Raw genomic sequence first — 10786 nt, 5'->3', positions numbered from 1 at the left:
TGAAGTCTAGCAACAACTCAGAAACTGTATTGTTCTTACAATACTTTTATCAGCTTGAACCTGAGAAATTAGTCAAAAGCCTTCACTGAAAATGGTGCAAGAAAATGGTGTAAAGTGTTCCTCCTACATTTTTCTTTCTTAGTGAATACATCATCTGTTTTTCTATGTCATGTTTAGGGAGAATTTAGAAGTGCTAGACCATGGTGTTTTAACATTTCTTGTATTATTGACAATTGGCAATATTACCCAATAAGAGCCAGAAAACCATAGATCATAGGAGAGATGCCGGTATAGTAAAAGATGGGACACAGTTGTATAGACCTCTCGTCTATTTTGGAAGTAGGTTAAATGCAGAATCTTATTCATAAGAACTTTACGTTAAAAGAAACATCAATCAATTGAGTACTGTGGTTAGAATGCAGTAGTTAGAATGCAGTATTGCAGGTTAATTCTGGCCACAGTCTGGAGTCATCCTTCCATTCTTCTGAGATTGGTAAAATAAGGACCCAGATTGCTGGGGCCAATATGTTGACATTATAGCAATCCAGAGATTGCTGCAAAGCACTATGGAACAGTATTAAAGTCTAAGTGCTATTGGTAAGTGGGCACTGGCAATAGCCTCTATCTTCTGTCTAGACCAGATAGAAGAACTCATGGAGCCACTGATGAGTCTTTTTCAGCTTCCCAGAAGCTAAAGCAAGTTTTCATATTTGTTCTTGGCCAGGAATTGGCCTAAGTAAAAGCTCTCTAATCTTTCCTGCCAGCAGCCTGACACACATAGTTAATTTGATTACTGAATTAACTAATTTTCTATGTTCTCACAATTTGCATATATTGAACTAACTAGTCAGGCAGGACTATCCTAATACTGTGAGCTACAGCTACCAGATCTGGCTGTAAAATACTGGATGACAACTGAATGGCAAAAAAAGAGTTTATTATATTCATGTCTCTTTGTTGCCACTCACTAGTTGTCTACATATTTTCAGTGTAGTTTTGATAGTCTCACACTCACAAATGCAGGAAAAATACTGATAAGGCTAAAACTTATCAGGTTTTCTCTGCTGTGTGAAGGTGGCTGCATAGCTGGTGGGGGAGGAGGACGAGATTATAAAGTCAATATGGTAGCTATAGTGAGGATAGCTCCATCCATTTTATGAACGTTGTGATCCATGTAAAAAAAGAAAAAAAACTTCTAGGAACACTCCTGTGCTAGGACTTTAATTGATCTAGTTAAGCAGATGGTGCAAACACACCTTTACTGTTAGGATTCAAGTGTTCAGTAGTACCACTTTCCTAATGACCTTGAATAGGTTAATGAGAAAAAAACTTGGAAGTTTTAAAAAAAGACAGTAACAAGTTTTGGAATTATGTACTCATAGAATTACAGATGCTTTTGACTGAAACTGTTATTATCTTCCTGCTGTTTTTTACTCTGTTTCAGAGAGAAAGAGAGAGAAAGCTTTACTTTCTCTACATTATCCCCTCTCCTATTCCCTCCTCCAAATCCTATCTTGTTGGGTGTTTATTTACCCATTTTAGTACAGAATGGAATTTCACAGGGGCAAGAAATGACAATAAACCACTCAGCTGCCTTTCAAGACCTTTGCTCCAGGTTTCTTCTGCTGGCTGGCCTTCACCATCTTTCAAATATTTTTTGGCCAACACAATAAAAACAAAGGCTCAGGAATTTTGCCCATTCCCCCCACCCAACCAGGAGTTTTGGCAAGGTTCTCCTCCTCTATCCCCTTGACAAGCTGGCTCTGTGACAAGTCTTCCATCACCTGGTCACATGGGAGACAATCAGCATATGCAAACATACTCCTGGAGAGTAGAGGAAATGTTTGATCTTATGTTTATACTTTTTCTACCTTCCCTGATGTTGTGCTCTCCTCCTCCTCCTCCTCCTCCTCCTCCTCCTCCTCCAATCATTTTGTACATCAACAAAGAGCATTTATATTTAATTTAATTTAAATTGTTTCATTAAAATGTATTTTAGTGCCTACTGAGCAAAAGGTAGAATGTAAATAAATATTGCTAGGGCTAGTAGTGATATAATCATGGGTTTGTTATGGGTGAGAGTGGGAGAGAATGTGGATGGTGATCCTGCCCTGTTTTTCTCCCTTTTTGACATTTTCAACTAAAAAAGAGGGCTACAGTCTAGGATGGTGGTAAACTTAAGAAAAGGTGAACCTTTACGGAAATCAGAAATTCTTTGTGGTTGCTTGGAGAGAAAAAAAAAAGATCAACTAAGGAACTGTGATTAGAATGCAGTATTGCTGGCTAACTCTGGCCCCAGCTCCTGACCGGCTCAAGGTTGATTCAGTCTTCCATTCTTCCAAGGACAGTAAAATGAGGATTCAGATTGCTGGGGACAATATGTTGGCATTCGTTAAACTGCTGAGAAAGCACTGTAAAGCACTATGGAGTGGTATATACGTCTAAGTGCTATTGCTAATATTTTATTTTTCTATGTGGTTTCTTGTGATATATTTGGAAGAAACAGAGAGGATTTTTTAAGAATATTATAACAAAATTGATCCCAGTTCTTTCCCCCACCCCAGGAGAGCCCAAGTCTGTATATTTTCAATTGTACCCAGTACACTCTCATGAACAACCCTGTTGATATAGATACAGATTGCCCTAGCCTCCACTATAATAGGAGGGACAGCCAACCAAAGTAACGTGTGGTTATAAACTATAACATTTGGATATGAAAAAAATAACATCATAGAAGTGTTTTGAATATATGTGTGTTTATATCAGAAAATATACTGAATACTTGCACATATATTCCTCTAAGTGCAGAGGAAGTAAATGTAAAAGAAACTAGAATTGACCTAGAGGTAGGCAGGAAGGAACCATTAAGAAGAAACTTAATAAAAGTTTACACTTACTAGAGATTGGATGAAATGGAAGAACTCAAAATAACACCCCCTTGATTTTGTTTAGTGTTAGAAAGGACAAAGAGAAATGTGGCAGACGTTCGAGTTTCTATTATTATACCCTACAAAAATAAAGCAGCATTCCGGGACTCTTTGTAATGTCTGATTCTTGACCTGGCCTTGAAGGGCTGACTATATGGGAATATCTAACACTGTTACTAATATTTTGCTTGTGACAGTGCCACAATGAGAAGAGAAACTGATAATCCATATGACATACTGCTAATGACCACATTGTCCACAACAGATTCAAAAGTTACTGGTATCACAGATTACACTCCGTCCCTTTTTCTGCCAGAGCATTGAGTAGAGGCATTTGTAACCCCTCATTATTTGTTACCACCCCAAATTCACTGTTATCTTCCTTGTGAAGTTATAAGTGTCTTGAGGCTTCCCAAAGGTATCACAATGGAAATGGAATGGTAGATTAGCTGGACTATAAGTCTCATTCAAAATGGTTCTTGAAAACAATGGTTTTCATTTACTTAAGAACTTCAGATAATATTTACTTGCATTGGCTATATTTCTCTCTTATGTCTATTCTTTTCAAAAGAAATTTAAAGTTGGCATGCTATCTGGTTTAGAGCAAGAAAGATTTAGTTTGCTGAAGAAAAGAAATAAATTAAAAAACTCTTGAACCTATTAATATAGCTTCATGGCTCTTTGGAGTCAGTATATGCTCTTAGCTTATACTCAGCTTAATGGACAACAAATATCTTTCACAAACTGCATGTATTTTAACCAGAGTGTAAAGTTTGTTTCCATTAATTATCAACATGCTAAGAAAATTCCACTTAAATTCCATATTTTATAACTGATCTGTATTATTGGTATATTTTAAATTGTATTTTTGGATGATAATGTTGGGGAAACTCAAAGCTGAACTACTGTAATCGTTGTTTGCTCACTTTTTAAAGACTATTTCTATGACATGATCCTTTGCCAAGTTGCCTTTTATCAGCTTTATATTCAAAGCTCTTTTTCTTGGATAGAATAAAAGTAATTATTTGGATCTCCTGACTGTTCATGATTTTATATTTTTTCCTCAAGGTTTCCTTTCTATTATATTTAACTTTGAAGTTATTTCTTTGATTTTCTTTCTCTGGGGAAGAAATTTCATGTGTGATCATATCACTATCAATTATAATTTTAAACAAATCATTCATTGGATTTTTTTTATCTTCTAACTATAAAGAAAAGGCTGCTGGAAGTCCTGATGACTAGAATATAAGTTCTTCCTCTGTGCTAGGACCACTCACAAGCTAATATAACATCTCTAGAGCCAAACACTTTGCTCTAATGCTTTGTGTATCATGATATCTTGACCTTTGGCAAAAGCAGTTTCCTGATCTTCTTTTAATAAAACTGTAGTCTTTTATCTCAGTTATTTATGTTCACCTCTATTTCTTGACCCCTGCAAACACAATTAATTTGTGTTTGCTTATTTGGGCAAGCTGTGATGCTCTTAGATGTTCCTGAAATGGGAATTTTCAGCAGCCCAGTTGATGGTGACTGATGCTGGAAACAGTAGTTCATCTGGGAAGCCATAGATTGCCCATTCTCCATTACATTTTAAAGGAGAGAATACCCAGAACAATATGCAACAAATATGATTTTTTATTTTTAAGTGAAAATCTTAAACATATTTGCTTGGATTACTACACCAAATTTACTGTAATTGGATTATTAAAGCACAAGTTGTATGGAACTGTCTTTTAAAATAATATGGAATCAGTAGCTAGCACAAAAAACAGCAATTTGATAGCTTACCAGATCAAAAACATTCCATTTTGTGAAATTCTTACTTTGAAAAAAAACACCGCTCCAAATTTTAGAGTCAGGTCTTCATCTATAGCAGGAATGGACAATTGTGACCATAGGGCTATATGAAGCCCTTGGCTCAATTTTGAAAGTTTTCTGCAAGAGATGTACATTTCGTAAAAGTTGGTAAAATGTAACTCTCCCTTCCTTCTAGTCTGCTGTTTGGGAGACAAACAAGAGTTTAGGGGTCCTTGGTGCTCTCTGAGCTTGCTTGTTTTATTGCAGACATTTCATTAACCTAACTAGTGATGTTAGCTAGCACAAATGATGTTACCTAGTTAGGGTAATGAAACCTCTGCAAGAAAACAAGGAAGCTCAGAGAATACCAAAGACCCTCATTTCAACCCTGAGCTACAAATATTCTCCTTTAGGCTGTTTCAGGCTGTTTCTGAACTCATGAAATCATTTACCCTGTCTCTCTGTGATGAATGCATCCTCTGTTTTGACAGGTTGATTCAGTATCTAATAGCTGTTTTGTTTTCATTTTTAAAAAAACCCGTATTTTTTGTCTGATCATCATCCACAGAGTGTGGGAATCTGTTGGCTGGGATAACTGATTATTTCAATGCAGAAAGTGATTGCTTTGCATAAATGATACAGGTATATCTCAAATCAACTGAAAAGGAACAATGCAGCCCAGTAAAATATTGATTTCTTAGACTTCTTACACAACATTCCATTAACAACTTTGTTCTAAATTATATGTTGGTTTTGTTAATTGGAAGCCAATCTTTTTAAATGCCAAGATTCAAATCCTCAAAGAACGGATATATAATGAAAACACTGACACACCCCTAAAGCATGTCCTTGCCAGCAGAGGCTGTGTCTGCTGCTGAAAGAGAAAGAGACAGAGAAAGCCCTGTATGGGACAGCATGTGTTAATTACTCTTAAACCTGTTAGTATATTATGCCTGGCAATGCTCTGAAAATTCTTGGCTTTCTCTAAGAAAATAATAGGGGCTCAGACGTCTCTTTCTTATTTAAAGGCAGCAGGAATAAAACTAAACACAGAAAAGACTAGACACTATAATGATTTCATGGTTTAAAACCCCTTTGCAAGGAACAACCTAATTAAATATCTGACATCATCAGGTTTGTTAGTAAATAGTAACCATGGATGCAGAGAAGGCTTGCATCTCATTACACCCTGCCTTGGATTTCAATGTGAGAGATATTGAGGCTGCCAAAGGAAGGCTAAAAACAAAAGCAGAGGGCACAGATTTTGCTTGCTTATCTCAGGTATAGTACCATTAAGAATATCTATAACTAAGGTCTGGAGTTTATTGTCAAACAGTTTTTTTTTTTGCTATACTAAAAATAATGTGAAAAAAATGTAGCTAGAAAAAATATAATAAAATAATATTTACAAACATCACATTAAGAGAAAACCACACTCTGAAGATTGGGCAATATCTCAAATGTATAGTCTCTGTACAGTTAGACTGATTTATGATCACCTGCATTAATATTATTCATTTCCCTTTAAATCCCTGAATAACACAAAACAGCTGGGTATATGGGGCTACACTGCTGAAAAGTGTAACAAAATAGAATGAAGCCTGCTAAAAACAAGATAGTAATAGGAAAATGTGGATTAGGCTGCAGTTGGCAGATACAGGAAGATGAGAAAAAAAGATCCTTCCATTAGTCAAGCCAATATCCTAGACCGTTTACTATGGCTCATCCACATTACTATATTTATTCTTGCTGCTTTTTGTGCACGTGTAATGCTACTGTGTTCTGTTGTGAAAACAAAGACTTGAAAAAATATAAAAATAGATGAAATGTACTAATAGAATTGTTTGTAGTTTAGGATTGAACAAATGCAGCTAATCAGACATAAATGATTGTCGGGAATCAGGTCTGCCTGCTCTTTCAGGCATCCTGCCAATGATATAGATAAGCATTTTGACTTGGATCTTAGGGACTTGTTTTCTTTTAATCCCTTATTTATAAAAATTGTAATTCAGTTTCACCGCATTGGAAAGTTTCCTACTCAGTCTATTGAATAAAGATGTAGATAACACTAATTCTTGTTTTCATAGCATCCATAAGTGCTGTAGCAAGCTGAGATGATGTAAAATGAAAACAAGAGTCGCTGTATAAATGGCAACATGAGATTCTTGAATGACATCTGACACAAATACATAAACCATGTCATTCAAATTATCATATTACCACATCATTAAAAACACTTTCCAACTGATTTTTCAGGAAATATTGTAGCTCTCATCAAAGAGGAACACATTCAATAAGCCTATCTTTTACTGCATAAACCAATAGCCAATCGTGTTTGGGGTGTGAAAACAAAACGATAGAATCAGAGTTGCACTAAGCCAGTGATGGCGAACCTTTTTGGCACTAAATGCCCAAACTGGAATGTGTGTGCCTGCATGTGCATGTGGCGGAGCACCAGAAAACTGAACACTAGTTGACCAGTGTGTTTTGGGGCCATTTTTTGGTGTTTTGGGGGCCCTTTTTGGCCATTTTCAGGCTGTTTTCAGGCTGTTTTGGGGCCATTTTTAACTGGAAAATAGCCTGGTTTTGGCCAGCCTTCAGGCCATTTTTCAGGCCAATTTCCAAGCCATTTTCAGGTGATTTGGGGGCCAAAATTGGCTTGAAAGACAGCATGAAAACACCTCAGAAAATGGCCCAAAATGGCCTGGAAAATGGCCTGTTTTTTGAGCATGGGGGGGGGGCATTTTCAGGTAGTTTTTCAGGCCATTTTCAGGCTGTTTTGGGGGCCATTTTTAGAAAATGGCCATTTGGGGGGAAAAAAGCCAAAAACAGGCCTGAAAAACAGTCTGAAAACATTGAAAATGCCCCCAAAATGGCCTGAAAAGGACCCCAAACCAACCTGTTTTTTGACTGATTTTGGGGCTGTTTTCCGGCACTCCAGCACCCGTGAAGACGAGCTGGCTGGTGCGTATGTATAAACCAGAAACTAGAAGAGCAGCTGGCAATGGTACGTGTGCCCTCTGAGTGGGCTCTGCGTGCCACCTCTGGCACATGTGCCATAGGTTCATCATCACAGCACTAAGCCATTAAGGAATCCCACATTAAATGATGGGAAACTGGGAAATTAAAGCATTCCCAATAGATATCTATTTGACCTTTACTTGAAGACATTTAATGAGGAAAAATCTCTAGGTTTCATTGTTGAACTAATACAATATTTATCATTATTTTTTGTCCTGCTACTTTGGGATGATAGAATACATGCTTTAATATTCTTCATTTTAGGTGGTATCCTGTTTCCATGTGGCCTTTCTTAAGATGGGACCTGTATTTCAAGACTCAGTAGAAACTTGAGGAACTTTAGTTAACTTAGTTTGGAAAAAGAGAATTTACCCCTATCTCCTCTCTACCCTACAATCTACTATAGCAATTTGAATTTCCTGGAAGCTTTATTGTCCACTTTACACCCTCCCCCCGAAAAACCCCCACAACTGTATTGAATGAAACATGGAAGATGGAAGAAAATATGAGGAATTGTCAATCCACCCAAAACCAAGAAAGAAATGTGGTAAATTTTCTAAGCAGATTTCTGTATCAGAAAGTTTTTCTGATTCAGAAGGCAGTTCTTGATGGGATAACAATCAGAGTCACTTTAGCCTAGCCACTTTAATGCATACATCCACCAATCTGTAAAGCACATTTTAATACATTGGATGCTAAGTCATCTTTTCAACACAGGTCTTTGAATTGTGCTGAAATTTCAGCACCTTGAATCAAAACTAATTCACAGACTACCAATGCAATGCTTTTGGAATCAGTCTCATAACCTTCTCCACTTAACTGGCTGAAACTAGCAATTAATGCTTATTGTAGTTTCTCCTCTATTAAAAAAAACGTTGTAATCACAAGAGATGTTTAAAAAATGGGTGATTTAAGTTACAATAAATCTCTACAAGGGTGTGTTTACCAGGCATGCAGTCAGGAGGCAGAGGATGGTGGGGCTTGAACTTCTCTGTGTCGCTGCCAAATACTAAGCAGTCTTTAAAAAAAATCCAGACAGCTTTGCCCCTGGCTGTGTTCTTTAAGATAAAACAACTTTTCTGAATTCATGATAATAAAAGTCATTTGGATTTCTATATTCCATACAATCTCCTGAATATGAATACTTATCTTCAGAATAAGCATTGGCTCAGAAGTATGAAATCCTACTTCAGCTTCTATAAATAACATTAGAAATATCTGTAGGAGTCCAAAAGTCATACATTATTGTTACTGGTACCCTCTGAATTGTAATCTAAAAGTGAAATCCTGATAGTACACATTTGAATAATATTCCTGTTTTAGATATAGAATTATTACTTTAACCCAGTTAGTCAAAACAGTGATAATATGTGATATAAGTAAGATAGCTTTAAAATAACAGAGATATCAAAATGGTTATTTTGTTTGATATACCTTATGAGAAAATAGATGTGTACCTTTGATCTATGGTAAATATGTTCCTGCAAGGTCTTCATTTTTGTTATAGGTTTTGGGAAAGGAATGCTATCGTTGCTTTTATATAGATTCATACGGCTATTGTCAAATACTTTTAGATCTCTATCTGTAGGCTTTGTGAAATTGGGGAGGATATTTTTCAGAAAATTTCCAGCAGTAGAAGACAACACCTGGATTTTTTCCCTTCCTATTGTGCCTTAAAGGGATTTATAAAAATAAAGCAAAATATTATGAAAATATAAACCTGATCCGCTGCTTCTAGGCAGAACAGTGACTCAGGAAAAAATATAATTAAAAAAGAAGAAAAATTTCTGTTTTTTAACTCTTGGCAATTTTTGACAAGTTAAATGCTGGATGATTTGGCCCAAACCTGAAAGATGTATTGGTACAGTGAACATATTAATAATATAAAGGAGCTGTGGACTCAAATGTCTTTGGTGCTTTCCTAAAATTGAGGAGAAAAAGCCAGCTGATCCTCTTTGTGGAAGTATTTTCAGTATCTGCTACTAAGGAGTTTTCTCCTGGTTCCACTCATATCCAGCTCTTTGAATTTTTCCTGAAAATGAATTGGAAGCCAATGCAGTGAAAAATTATTGGTATATAATAAAGGAAGTGCAAAGCACACCAATGTGCCTACTGTCCCTGTCCTAATGTTTCCTTTTTACTCGTGTCCATTTCATGTATTAATAATCATGTTTATACTTGTATCTATTATCTAATACATGTTTGACAAAATAAATACAATACAAAAAAATAATATATTGAAAAGTATGATAAAAAACCACTTTGGCTTCTGCACTTTGCATCTGCTGAAGTCTTCCAATGCTTCTCAATGGTAAATGTGCATACAGTGCATGGCATCCCATTCTGGATGTGACTAAATGACACTATCCCGTACCACTTGCACTGGCAGAGGAAGTATGCAGTTGGCCCCATCAGCTGGTAGTGTTCAGGAGAAGGGCCTTCTCTGCCATGGCTTCTGCCCTTTGGAATATCTTAAACCCTGAGGTGAGATTGGCTCCCACCTTCTGACCTCCTGCAGGAGCCCCAAGACCCGGCTGTGCCAGATGGCTTGAGGCCTAATGAGAAAGCATCATACAGGAGGTGTTTGTTGAATTAATCCCACCTTGCGGCCCTGACAGAGCTCCTTTCCCCATCTTTTATCTATAATCTTACCTTGACTGGGATTTCTATTTTTATTATTTTAACTATATTTGTTTATTAAGATTTAATGTTTTAATGCTAGAAGCTGCCTAGAGTTGTTTCATTACAAGATGGATGGCAAATATAACCAATCAATAAATAATGGTCCAAGTGATAGTGTAACTGATGTAAAACAAAAGCATAGTAAAAGCAGTTCTAACCACAGCCACAACTTGAACTTCTAGACATAAGCCACGATTTAAAATAATTCCTAAATTGTGATCTTTTAAGAGAATTCAGTAAGAATCTCCAGGTTCAGGGTCAAAGTATTTTTTTTCATATCTAAGTTAAAATATTTCATCCATTAACATTCAAACAGTCTTTCAAGTTCTCTGAAGTGTCTTAAGTATTGTAATATTGAA

The 10786-nt window shown here is 36.4% G+C and overlaps 1 long non-coding RNA gene across 1 annotated transcript; it reads left to right on the top strand.

Annotated features, from left to right (window-relative positions):
* Nucleotides 1-5895: 5895 nt before the first annotated feature.
* On the top strand, nt 5896-9529 carry LOC148125849 (uncharacterized). Its single transcript, XR_015743562.1, has 2 exons — nt 5896-6005; nt 8010-9529. It is a non-coding gene; the product is annotated as an uncharacterized LOC148125849 (long non-coding RNA).
* The last annotated feature ends 1257 nt before the right edge of the window (nt 9530-10786 follow it).

Source organism: Pseudonaja textilis, chromosome 4 (genome assembly GCF_049901715.1).
Source record: "Pseudonaja textilis isolate UNSWEBS1 chromosome 4, rPseTex1.2, whole genome shotgun sequence".
Taxonomy (NCBI): domain Eukaryota; kingdom Metazoa; phylum Chordata; class Lepidosauria; order Squamata; family Elapidae; genus Pseudonaja; species Pseudonaja textilis.
This window is presented reverse-complemented; position numbering and strand designations above follow the sequence as displayed.